Genomic DNA, 14006 nt, shown 5'->3' with positions numbered 1-14006 from the left:
CTAAAATGAGTAACATCGAACTAATAAATATAACAAACTGGTTAATTTAATTCCCCCTTTGTTATTGCCAATTTGGAAGCAAAATGTAAATTCTAATTTCATTGAATTTTTTATAGAAAAAATAAATTAGTAACATTCCCTTCAAGCAAAATAAAGAAACCCACATGGTTTCTATTTTTACATTCCCTTTTATCGTAATTTTAAACCACCCACAACAATTCAGTCAAACAATCTGTGTGCTTTTTCCTCTAGGGAACTTGCTAAATTTGCAATTGAGATAAGCAATCAATGCTCACCTCTGCTAAACTGTACATAAATATTATTTCAAAAAGAAATTCCTTGGAGGAACTCCTTTATGGAATTTAACTTCATTAGTAAGTAATGGATTGCTCTATTGTAGGTTTCTCCCAACAAGCTAATTTGGAAACTGTTAATTGTCTTACATTTCTTTTATATGGTAAAATGAATGATACCCCTGTGTGAGAATCGACCCTATTATAATTACGCTTTCCATGAGTTAATGGTATTGACTTCATTCAACTTTCATGTTCACATTAATCTATTTATTACAGAATATTTACAGAATTGAATTGGAAGGGAATTCATCCTCCTCTCTACTTTGTTTCTTGAGCTTTCATAGGCCTAGGAACAGAAGGAAAAAGAAAACCAGTATCAAAGGAAAAGATCTAAGTACTTTTAACTTTCCTCAAAGTTCACACAAATGCTTTTCACCATTCCTATGAGTTTACATAGAGGTATTTTCTTCCCCTCTTAAAAAGGAAATTATAAAATTTAGCTCCTGATTCTCATTAGAAAATCTGATTTTCCCAGAAAGTTTTTTCACTACTGATTTTTATTTATTTGCTTGCTTGATGGAAATAAAACCCTGACTTTTTTCCTCAAAATACATTAGCAGCATTTTTACGAAAGTATCAGAGTATTATAAAACTTTTGATATAAAAAGACTTTTGAGAAATGCAATCTAACTAAATTTTATAGAAAATGAAACTGAAGCATGGAAACCTTAAGTAACTTGGTTTAGTCCACACCACGAAGATCATAGAATCATAATCTTGGAAGACTACCAGTAGGAAGATCTTGTGTCTTTTCCTATCTGAAAATCATCTTGGATCAATGGCAATATTATTTGCTCGTCCTGTCACCTGGCTGAAATCAGGGAATCAGTCAGTGCTGCAACCTCATCTGTGGCTCAAGGACCTCTTCTCAGCTCACTGGTTGTTACCAGAATTCAGTTTCCTGGGGTTGTAGGACTGAGATTCTTACTTTCTCATTTGTCATCAGTAAGGGCTGCTCTCAGCTGAGGTCACCGATCATTTCGTGCCACACGGCTCTTTTTATAACTGTCAGTAGTAGGAGAATCCATGCTGCTGTTTCTTGTCTCTCATGTGCTCAGCTGAGAGGATCAGGCTAACCCAGGATAATCCCGTTTGATTACCTTCAAGTGAATCGATTAGGAGCCTTAAAATTTGCAGAAGCCCTTTTGCCATAAAATGTAATGCAATCATAGGAGATATATCCAACTGTGTCCACAGGTGTTGCAAAACTCAAAGAGTGGATATTATTCAAGAAATGTACACCATGAGGTAGAAATCTTAGAGTTCTGCCCACCAAACTCGGCAAACGATACTGTGTTAATATTCAGTGCCTTAGTGAAAGGCTCTAATAAAAAGTAAAAATAAAATGAATAACCCTAAAATTGTTTCATAATACTTACCTCTCTAAGTATTAAAAATTGGTTAAATATTGGTAAAAGGACTCAAGCTTTCAGCTATAAGATAAATAAGATCTGAGGTTCTAATGTGAAACATGGTGACTACAGTTGATAACACTGTATTGTCTAATTGAAATTTGCTAAGAGAGTAGAATTTAAATTTTCTCACCAAAAATATAAAAACAAAAAGATAAACATGTGAGGTGATGTATGTATTAATTAGTTAGATAGGGGGAATCCTTTCACAATGTATACATATATCAAGTCACCATGATGTACACTTTAAATATTATATGTCAACTGCACCTCAATAAAGCTGAAAAAAAAAGAAAATCACATATGTCTATTACTCTCTATTTTAGATTTTTTTCCTTCTAAAATGCTTAATTAATGATAATTTGCCCTCATCAAATTCAGGCTGCCCAAAAGAACAGACTTCTCTTAAGTGAGTAATATATATAATATATATTTTATCACTAAAAGCCTTTTGTTTTTGAAAACAAAAGGAAAAGGAAAAAGAACAGAACCTAGAAAATGCAAAGCATCATGACAAAAACTTGGCTATTAAATATAAGATTATATTCAACTGGCACTGACTTTTTAAATGTCTGCCTGAACTGTTCTATTAAAATGAATAAAAGAATGAAACGTGTTATAAAATGCTTATAGAAATCAGCGAAGCAAGGCTTTTCAACCACAATTGGCCTTGTGACAAGTGTATAGTAAACTGCCTTCTCTTTGACAAGTTGTCACATATAGGAGCAAGGCGTTCTTGTTCATGGAACTTGTATGCATGTTCTGGAACTCATAATATTTGACTGTCAAATCTTGTGAATAAAAATAGAATGTAGAAGATTTCTAATTTATCACAGGTTCATTTTAATCTTGATCTTAAAACAATACAAGAGCTATCGTGTTTTCTTAAAAAAGCAGAACTGGGAAGTTTTGTTTCTCTGCCTTAAGATTCTCTAAATTGTCAGGAATCCAGGCAACTGTTTAAGATTACATCAGTGGAAGAGCTGGCTAAGTAAGCATCCTTCCATTTTAGTGACTCTTTTTAGAATAAAATCTGTTTTCTTATTTAAAATTCATTTTTCATGGATGGTATACTTACGAGTATACTTGTCTGTTTCAAACCTAATAATTTAAGGTGTTAATGAAGACGGGGAAAGGATTTGTGTTTTCTGACTTATTTACCGATTGAATGTTCTTGTAATTTCAGAATAATCATATTTCTATTATATAGCTTATATTTAAGAATACATTATTCTAAGGAAAATAAACTAGATACATTTAGACAAACTGCATGATCTCACTTATACATATAATGTAAAAAGATCAAATTCATAAAAGAGAGAGAATAGTGGTTGCCAGAGGTTGACAGGGGAAACGGGGAGATGGTCAGAGGGTACAAATATACAGTTATAAGATGAATAAGTTCTGCTGATGTAATGTACAGTTTGGTGATTACAGTTTATAATACTGTATTGTAGACTTGAAATTTACTAAGAATGTAAATCTTAAGAATTCTCTTCACAAAAAATTTGTAACTATCTGAGGTGATGGATGTGTTAACTAACTTGATTGTAGTAAGCATTTCACAAGGTATACGTATATTAAAGCACCATATTGTATTTCTTTAAAAAATCACACTTTATAATCTAAATATATGCAATTTTTGTCAATCAAGATAGAAAAATATGATAATCCTTCTGAACATAAAAATCTTTTAAAATTAATTTTATTTGTATAGGCTGTAGTACATACTGAAGGTTTGTTTCTGGTCTTCTGTTTCTGGTCATAGCAGGCTAGAATATTTGGACCACATCTCCCTCTGAGGAAAAGAATAACATCAGGATAAAATGCATTATTAAAATTTTGCACAAGTATCAAGAACTAACAAGACAACGAAGACGTATCACAAGGAGAATGAAATTCAAAGAAATAAATGAATTCTAAATTTACTTTTGCCCTGAGGATACATGCAGATTTTAGGAAATTTGAACATTCTACCCAGTGAAGCTTACTGAATTCAAAGCATAGGACAACTGAAAGCAGTAAGTCCAAAAAAATTACCTTCCCCACAATATGCTGGAATATCAAAGGACAACCCCCTCAGGAAGGGACTGAGAAACAGAGGCCTCCTCTCTGACTGAATTTTGTTGGACAATCTAAGAAACCTTGAGCCATGAAATTGTTTTAAGCTGATTCTAAGACAGTATTGTTTGCAGATTCTTGGCAAAAACAAGTGTGTATACATTCTGAAGGAAAGGAAACTTCAACTCAGGCCTCACATTACTGTTACAGATAATATTTCAAGATTGATGGCCATCACACAGTCAATGATAATCAGAAACAAAAGGAAAAATAATAAGACTTCATGGGTGAGAACTGCAGGGGAAATTAAGAGAAAACAGAAAGAAATCATCAACATTTCAGCTATCAGAATAACAAACATAAATTATAAACTATGTTTAAAGAAATTTAAAACAACAACAAACTTGAAGATACCTATAAGGAAAATAAAATTATACAGAAGATTAGTGCAAATTTGGAAACAAAATGTAGATGTTATGGGAAGGAAACATTTGATGTTATACTATTAGACCTAGCTAAAGAGAAAATTAGTTAACTAATAATAGATGAGAAGAAAGTATCCAGAGCACTGATAAAAAATACAAAAGAGACACCATATATTTTTTATATAAAATGTAATTACATTATATTATATATTATATTTATATAAGTAATATAAACTATAATTACATATGGCAGACATATATATGTAACAGAATAAATATCTCATATATTTAATGAGTTCCAGAATAAAAGGAGAGTGAAAATGTGGCAGTGGCATTACTTTAGAAGATGAGAAATGATTATTCTATAACTAATGAAAAACAGATAATATCCAGAAATATTCCACATAGACACATTATAATTTAAAAATAAGGTGCAAAAGACAAAGTCTTCCATGATGCAAGAAAATATTAGATGGTATACTTTACGGAGAAAAAGAGGTATAGCTAACTTCTCGTGAGCAAAAACAGAAGCCAGAAGACAGTAGAAATATATCTTCACTGTGCTAAAAGAAAATAACTGCCAACCTAGAATTTCATGCCAGTTGAAAATATATTTTAAAAGGCAATTTCAATATGAAAATGAAAAAATGACATTTCCTCACAAAAACTAAGAAAATTTGTCATCTGTACAGCCACACTAAAGAAAATTTTAAATAATACATTGAAGTCAAAGGAAAATTGATCCCAAATATAAGGTCTGAGAGTCAAAAAAATAAAGATTAAAGAAACAGATAAATGCATGGAAATATATAAATAAACATTGTGTGAATCCACACTATTGATAGTGTGTGGTGTTAAGGAAAATAAGATAAATTTAAAATGCATGACAATAATCTATCTTGTTTTTCTTTAACGTCACATACATTATCATCATGGATTTAAACAATCTTATTATTTTCCCATACATTTATTATTTCTTTCATCTTCATTTCTTCAGACAAATAGATAACACAAAGGGAGATGGGAGATTTAAAGTTTATATTAACTATAAATGGACTAAATATTTCAGTAAAAGAAAACATATTCAGGGTCCAGCCCGCTGGCGAAGCGGTTAAGCGCACACGTTTCACTTTGGCGGCCCGAGGTTTGCCGGTTCGGATCCCAGGTCGGGACATGGCACCATGTGGCAAGCCATGCTGTGGTAGGTGTTCCACAGATAAAGTAGAGGAAGACAGGCATGGATGTTAGCTCAGGGCCCGTCTTCCTCAGAAAAAAGAGGAGGATTGGCAGATGTTCTCTCCGGGCTAATCTTCCTCAGAAAAGAGAAAAAAAGAAAACATATTCAGAATCCAGTATTATGAGTTTTACAGGAAACCCACATAAATTATAAAGAAAAAAATGTTGAAAGTAAAATGATGGAAAAATGTTTCATGAAAATTATCTTTAAAAGCTAGTATAGTTATATTATTATCAAGACAAATCAACTTGAAATCAAAGGGAATTGATAAAGATAAAGAGAATTACTTCATAGTGATAATTGTTTGCATTTCATCAGGAATATAGAAGTATTTCACTTTCATATGCACCTAATACCATAAATAATATATAAAATAAGAATTTAATGACAACAAGAAGAAACAGAAAACTCTCTATTGGGAGACTTAAATATTTCTTTCCCTGTAATTGGCAGAATAAGCAGGAAAAGCAATATCATTAAAGATCTAATGCGTAAGTACAACATGATCAACAATTTTGGCCTAAGAAATAGTTATAGAATAGAATATGTAACATCTGAATAATAAACATTATTTTAAAACACACCAAGGAATTTTTTTTAATGACCACATATTAAAACATAGAGCAATTGTTAAAAATGTTTCAAAGGATCAAAAGCACACAGACTATAGATTCTGACCACAATGAATTCATTTACAGTGCAATAATAAAATATAACTAAATAGTTATTATATGTTTGGTAATCACAAGATATACTTTTACATAAAACAGAGACCAAAAAAATCAACATGGAAATTAGAGAGTATTTTAAATAGGCATATCAAATTATTGCAAACACTCAAAAAGTGAGATCCACTGAGGCATTTTTAGAGGAAATAAGAAACTGACAGAATTTAATGAATTAAAATAAAACCCTACAAATATAAAATAGAGAGAATCAACAATGCCAGTCGTAAGTTCTTTGAAATTATTGATAAATTTGCTAAACCTCAAGTGAAATCAATCATAGAAAAGAAACAAGAAAAAGCAAAAATAGCCATAACATGGATTAAGAGGGAACCTGAATGAAACCCATTCAGAAATGTAAAAGATAATAGAACTTACATCAGTAAGATAGAGGAATAGGAAGTCCCAGAACTTGTCCCCCCATAGAAACAATGATTTAACAACAATATACAGACCAAAATACCTCTACAAGATTTCCAGAATCCAGTTAAGAAGTTTCAACACCTCAGGCAAGCAGAAAGCTGAGAAAAGCTACATTGAAATGAATAGGAAGAGTAATTTCACTTTATGTATGTCAGCCTTTCTCCCAAGCCAGCACAGCTCCATGGCAGAAGAGAACATAGGGCTTGTGAGTTCTTCCTCAGGAGGAAAGAGAAGCATGCATCAAATGTTATGGTTGTTTGGAACCCTGCTCAGGGAGTTCATCGCCACTAGACATGACTTAGAGAAATCCTAAAGAGAGTCCTTCAAGTCAAAACAAAAGGATGTCAAACAGCAACAAAAAATGTATGAAAGTATAAAGTTCACTGGTAAAGGGAAATATATAGACAAATATGGAAGATTGTAATATTGCAGGGGATTAATATTCAAAATATGTAAGAAACTCCTTCAACTCAACAGCAAAGCCCAACCCAATTAAAAAATGGGCAAAGGACTTGAAAGAAGTACAAATGGCCAATGGATGTTGAAAAGATGCTCAACATCACTAATCATCAGGGAAGTAGATTTCAAAAGATTTGAAATCAGGATCTCGAAGAGATATTTGCACTCCCATGTTCATTGCAGCATTATTCATAATAGTCAAGAAGTGGAACAAGTTAAATGTCTGCAGACTGATGAATGAGAATAAATAAAGAAAATGTAGATTATATATGCAATGAAATATTTTTCAACCTCAAAAAGAAGGAAATCCTGTTACAATGTGGATAACTTTTGAGGACATTAAGCTAAGAGAAATAAGCCAGTCACAGAAGAACAAATACTGCTTGAACCCATGAGGTATCCAAAGTAGTCAAACTCATAGAAACGGAAAGTAGAATGGTGATTGCCAGGGACTGGGGAGAGGAGTGGGGAATGCAGTGTTGCTCTTCAAAGGGTATAGAGTTTCAGCCATGCAAGAATAAAAGTTTCTATATGTCTACTGTAGAATAATATACTTATAGCTAACAATATTGAACTATACGCTTAAAAATTTGTCAAGATGGTAGATCTCATTTTCTGTTTTTACCATAATTTTTAAAAGATAAAAAATGCTATGGGCAATGTATGTAATGTTTTAAAATTTAGGAAAAAAATAAGTGAATTCCTCAAAAATTAATTATTAAAAGTCATTTAAATAGTAAAGAATTAAAACACAAATTAACCCATAAATATTAACCAAATTAAATTGGTATTCAAATATCTTCCCTAAATGTTACTTAAGGTCATATAGCTTCAACACCAATTGGAATACAATTTAGGGAAGAAATTGTTTTAGTTCCATATTGCTGCTGTAACAAATTGACACAAAACATAGTCACTTAAAACAACACATTTTTATTATTTTACAATACTGTAGATCAAAAATCCAACATGGATTTTCCTAGGCTAATGTCAAGATGGTGACAGGACTTCATTCTTAAGAGAAAACTATCTTTTTCTGTCCTAGTTTCTAAAGGCTGCCTTCATTCCTTGACTTGTGAACCCCTTTCTTCATCTTCAATGCTAGCGATGTAGCATCTCTTTGACCCTGATTCTGTTATCACGTCTGTCTCTGACCACAGCAAAGAAAGGTTTTCCTCTTTTTAGATTCATGTGATTAGACTGAGCTCACCTGGATGATCCAGGATATTCTCACCATTTCAAAGTCTTCATTGTTAATCACGTCTGCAAAGTCCCTTTTCCTTGTAAAATAATGTATTCACAGGTTCAGGGGATTAACACATGGACATCTTTGGGAGGCCATTGCTCTGACTACCAAAAGAATTTTCTCAATGTTCCATAAAATCTTCCAAAGACTAGATAAAGTAGGTTCACTCTCCAACTTTTTTCATGAGGTGAGTCTAAACTTGATTACAAAATTCAACAGGGGACTATGAGAAATAAAAATTGCAGATATATCTCACTCATAAAAACATTCAAATACCCTAAACTAAATATTAGCAAAGTAATTCCAGCATGAACAATATGGTTCCATGGAAAGAATGTAAGATATGCCTAAGATTAGAAAGCAAGCAATTCTAATTCATTATATCAACAAATTGACAGAGACTTTAAAACTCATATGGACGCTTAATAAATTGAAAGAAGCATTTGATGAAATCATTAAACAAAAGAGCTCTTAGAAAACTAGAAGGAAATGAGAGAATTTCCTTCATCTTTTATAGTATCTATAAAAATTAACACAGCATACGTTATATGCAAAATGTATACAGTATGATTTCATTTACTGAGGTCATTAATAAGCAGGACTAAATTCTACCATTTAAGGAAAAAAAAAGATAAGAAATAATTTCCATTAAAGAAAGATAGTTCTTAAATAGAACCAGTGAAGAGTCCAGTGAAGGGAATCAAGAACAAGTACAGTGGATGCTTCTGGAGTGGGCATTATTCTATTTGTAGATCTGGTTACATGAATATTTGCTTTGTAATTGTCTGTTAAGCTGAATAGTTATATTTTATTTATGTGTGTTATATTTCTCAATTAAAAGGTTAAAATGAAATGCATTTTTAATATATATTTTACATCAGTAACCCATGTTTGTTGTAGAAATATAATAAATTAAGGCATTCAAAAAGGCAAAGAAGAAAATATAACAATTTTCTTTCCATCCTGAAGTACCAGTAGAAATTGCTATATTTCCTTTCAAGTGTTTGTGTATATAACCATACAAATGTATATGAATTTCAAAAAGAGATTCTATTATATTGTACTCTGAATTAGGAGTGTAGAATGAATATTTAGTACATTAATTAATGTAACTCAACATCAACATTTTCAATGGGTATATCCTATGATATATTACTAGTATAGTTGTCAGGTCAAACACTACTCAATATTTATGTGATTTCATATATCTTGTAATTGCACTCCATATATATATAGGGAATGCCCATTTTGCTACATTCTTGTTGACATGAGCCATTATTATTCTTTTTCAAATTTGTATACATGAGAATTAAAAATGACTTTATTCTTTTGATTAATATTTCTTTGATTTGTCACTAGTTGGAACATTATTTTCATGTACTTACTTATTTGTATTTCTTCTCTTATGAAGTTCTTGCTGATTCCCTTCCCTCTTTTCTTCTTTACAGTCTATTGTATGAGAACCCCCTCTGATGCTATGATGGTCCCTAAGTCACTACCAGAAAAGTTGTGCTATGAGTCATAGAACTGCCAAGATCAAAATGTTTGAGTTGCACAGTTTATTACATCAATTTAAAACTCACAGTGAGAAGCAAGGGGAAAGCAATGGAATTAATTGATATACTTAGGATAGATAGAAAGTGGAGAAGGGTGAAGAGTATGCCTCAATTGGATCCTGGAATACATAATACCCATATTCCTGTCTCTTTTTTTGCCGCACAACTTTCCCTGCTGATAATGTAGTTATGGAAATGGGAGCTAAGCAAGGAGCAAGGAAACCTAATCAGACAGAAGTTGCCTGAGTCCGGTGCACACACACTCTAACAGAGAGCATAGTGACCAGTGTGTGGCCACAGCTATGGCTTATGAATTCACCTGCTAAACTGCCATGGATTTTATTTGCAGATTTTAAGGGTAGAGCACATGTTGGGCAAGAAGAAGATGATACTGGATGTCACCAAGTGGATGCCAAATATGAAGGTAACAGAGCTGTCAGACAGAGGTGCGATCAACATTTTTTCTTTCCAGCCCTCTCTATGTATAATCAACACTCACATTTCTATTTATTCTGTCTTTAGTCTATTTTGTAGATTACTAACTTTTTATATTTAATGCACCTTATAAATTCTGTTCTGTCTCACACATACGTGTTACTTACTTACTTATCTATATTTAACATTTTCCATATGTTCTGTCCATATCTCATATGCTACTAGCTTACTTACTACATATGCTCAAGATTCAGTCCTCACAATATCCCTATGAGTTGTTCTATTATTATAATTTTTTCCAATGATCTTTAGAGACCAGTAAACTGTCCAAGGCCACTCATATAGTAAGGAGGAAAGCTAGGATTTGGATCTGGTTTGTCTGACTCTATGCACAAACATGACTGTTATATTAGACTACTTTTCACCTGGATAAAGAATAAATATTTGATAAATTATTTTCTAATTTATTGAAATTGCCTCTTCTTTATTTGTGACATCGGCATTAGCTCTCTACAAGAAGTTGTGTTCATTCAGATAATTCATTCAAACCACTTGTCTCTGTAGATACACTCATAGAGTATAGTTTTGATATACTTGGAAAGCACTTTCTTCATTATGCCACATTTCCTGCATTATTCCTTTTTGCCACTCAAGTGCCAGCTATTAATCTATGCTGCACATTAATATAACTGGAGAATAGAAAAACATACCTTCTGGCACTAGAACTCTATATTCCTGCCTTTTTAATGACATAACATAGTTAAAAGAAAACATCACAAAAATTGTATAAAATGTCTTTTGAGAAGAAATATTAAGATAAGAAAGTCTGAGACTGAGAAAGGTATTGATCCCAATAAGGCTGAAAACAAATACAGAAAAAAAACCCCTATCACTTTGAAATGCATTAAGTTGTATGATTCTCATGGTTTTTTGCACACTGGAGATTGTGTATGATAATGACAGAGAGCATTAAGTAGGAAATCGTAAAGAGAAGGTTTAGTGCATGAGAACAGTGTTGTGTCTATTTGCACAGCTCCTCCTCCCCACCTAAGATTCTGTTTCTGGAGATGAGGGACAGATACATGAACTGGCTAGAGAGAAAATTAATTTAATCTGTTTGTATCCTAACACAAGACTGAAAAATAAGTGTTATCATAATTGATATAGTTTATATGAAAAATGGAGAGCTGGAGTGGTCAGCAAATGTGTCCAGAAGAGGATAACAGGGCTGAACCATAAAAGATGGAGGATAGTTAGATGGCAGAGAGTAACAGGGAGAGATGGCACTCATAGTTAGAGGAAGAAAAAACCCCAAAGCAAGAAACCATATATTCAAAACACTTATTGATCACCTACCATATATCAGGTAATGAAATAAGTTCTTGAAATATAAGGAAACAAATGATGGCCTCACAGCTCAAGAATTTAAGGTTATTTGGAAATGTTTATACATTTAATACAGAATGATAAGTGAAATTATGGAAATACATACACTAGATGGATAAATGGAGAGGAGAAATAGCAACTAAGTTTGTGTGTGTCAACGAAACGCTCAAATAGGTGCAAAATTTTGAGCTGTGCTTTAAGAAAAATTAAGTAAGGAAATAGTAGTGAGACAGAGGTTCTTAGGGTCATGTAAAAGCATCTGCTTTTCTCGAGAAATTTAAAAAGTTAGTGTTTTACCACAGGTTGTGTGTGTGGTGGAAAAGAGAAAGAAAAAAGAGTAGTACATGGAACGGAGTTGAAAGAATGAGCCAAAGCCTATAAGATTTGTATTGTATGAAAAGAAATTTGGAATTTATTCTGTAGAAAATGGGAAAACTATTAAAGAATGACTGGCGTGAGAGACTCATGATCAGATTTTAATTTCAGAAAGATTACTCCAGGACTATGATAGAAACAGATCAGAAGAAGGCTATGCTGTAGAGATTATAAAGGTGATGAGTGCTATGGGGATTATAAACAGGTGAAATACAAAGCCTAAAATGAAGCAATAGCAAAGGATGTAAACAGAAAAAGTATTTCTGAGATTTACTAAAAGGAACTATTAACACAACCCTGTATTGTTCTAGGGAGGAATTATAGATAACTCACAAGATTCAGTTTGAAATTCTGCTGGGACTATAGGGCCACTCATCAAAATAAGGCAAGAAAGAAAGTTGGGGAAAGACAGAGAATTTACTCAGAATTTATTTTTTATATTAATTTTAGGTGCTAATAGAAAATTTGTGAAGAGCTAACCAGTAGGCAGCACACAATTTTGGGTCTAGAAATTTATATTTATAAGTTATAATCACATGATAGCAGAAGGTATAAGTATATTGGGCTTTCCCAAGAGAAGATTCAGATTATATGGAGAAAACAGAAGAAGATCCAGGATAACACACTCAGAAATAGCCAGAAATAGTCACATTTTATGAGTGGATGAAGAATGAGAAACGCACTCATTTCATTAGGTTGTAAACATCAAGATTGCAGAAACTGCTGTATCACCATATCAATTACTACTAAAATGAGTTTATTGACAAATATAAAAATGACCTAGCGGTGAAAATAATCAAAACATACATCTAGAAAGGGAAGAAGAAACAATAACTACTAGTTAAAAATCAATGGACTCAGTTGACAACAGATTAGACACTGCTGAATAAAGAATTAATGAAATGGAATATATGTCAGAAGAAATTATTTAGAATGCAACACAGAGAGACAATTAAACACAAAACATGAGGGATTTAAAATATGAAAGATAAAGTAATAAGGTCCTACAAAATATAAAGATCTAGTAGGAGAGAAAATAGATAAGAGATGGAAGCAATTTAAAAAGAAATTGAATGGAAATATCCAGAACTAAAGAAAATATAAGATTCAGTATAATATATATATATATATAAACACATTAAAAAACTCAAGCAAATCTCAAGCAGGATAAGTAAAATAAACTCATATTAATGTAAAACTTGAAAACACAAAAGAAATAGACTATAAAAGCAACCAAAGGCAAAAAGAAGTTACCTTCAAATGAGACAGAGTTGAGTCTCTCAAACACTGTTTTCTCAACAAAAAACATGAGGAAATTTAAATTTGCGTGCATATTCCAAGATAATAGCAAAATTTGAGTACTGCATTATTTAATATTACCTTGAGTGAATATAGTAGACACCAAGTGGCTGTTTAGCTTAGAAAATTGTTTCCTTCTCTAATTACAACTCTGAGTGGCTATTTTTGTGTTATATAATTCTGTCTCTATCTTCCATAGCTTATGTATCAAAGAATTTGGTTTTTCTTAATATTAATAATCAGTTTCTTTCTTTCAGAAAGTAAATTTGTGTAGAGATAAATGGAGACTAGAATTTGAAGATGAATCCTTAGTGATAGTACCCTAGTGTGAAGACTCTTCTTGTCTTATTTTGTTTCTAACTAAACCAAACATATCTAATAAAGCAACTTATTAAATCTTTCTGAGTCTCAGAGAATAAAAAGATATACAAAATAAGCAGATTCTTGCAGATATCAATTGACATAGTCAACTGACTAATAGTGTGATATCATCTAATAGGTAATAAATGGTATATATTTCTATTATTGCACTTTGTCATATATACACATTCCTCCAAAAATTGAGACACATAAGAAAAGTGCTAGCCATCAGTCCTGACTTTCTTAGTTGT

The 14006-nt window shown here is 32.1% G+C and overlaps 1 long non-coding RNA gene across 1 annotated transcript in view; it reads right to left on the bottom strand.

The window, feature by feature from the left end:
- Window positions 1–441: 441 nt before the first annotated feature.
- Window positions 442–14006, bottom strand: part of LOC138918525 (uncharacterized) — a 17540-nt gene continuing 3975 nt past the window's right edge. Inside the window, exons 2-3 of the long non-coding RNA XR_011427984.1 lie at window positions 3500–3566; window positions 442–642 (exon numbers count right to left, since the gene is read on the bottom strand). This is a non-coding gene — a long non-coding RNA (uncharacterized lncRNA). The remainder of the gene's footprint in view (window positions 643–3499; window positions 3567–14006) is intronic.

The sequence above is a fragment of the Equus caballus genome, chromosome 17, assembly GCF_041296265.1.
Source record: "Equus caballus isolate H_3958 breed thoroughbred chromosome 17, TB-T2T, whole genome shotgun sequence".
NCBI lineage: Eukaryota > Metazoa > Chordata > Mammalia > Perissodactyla > Equidae > Equus > Equus caballus.
Note: the sequence above shows the minus strand (reverse complement) of the source record. Positions and strands in the feature narration are given on the sequence as shown.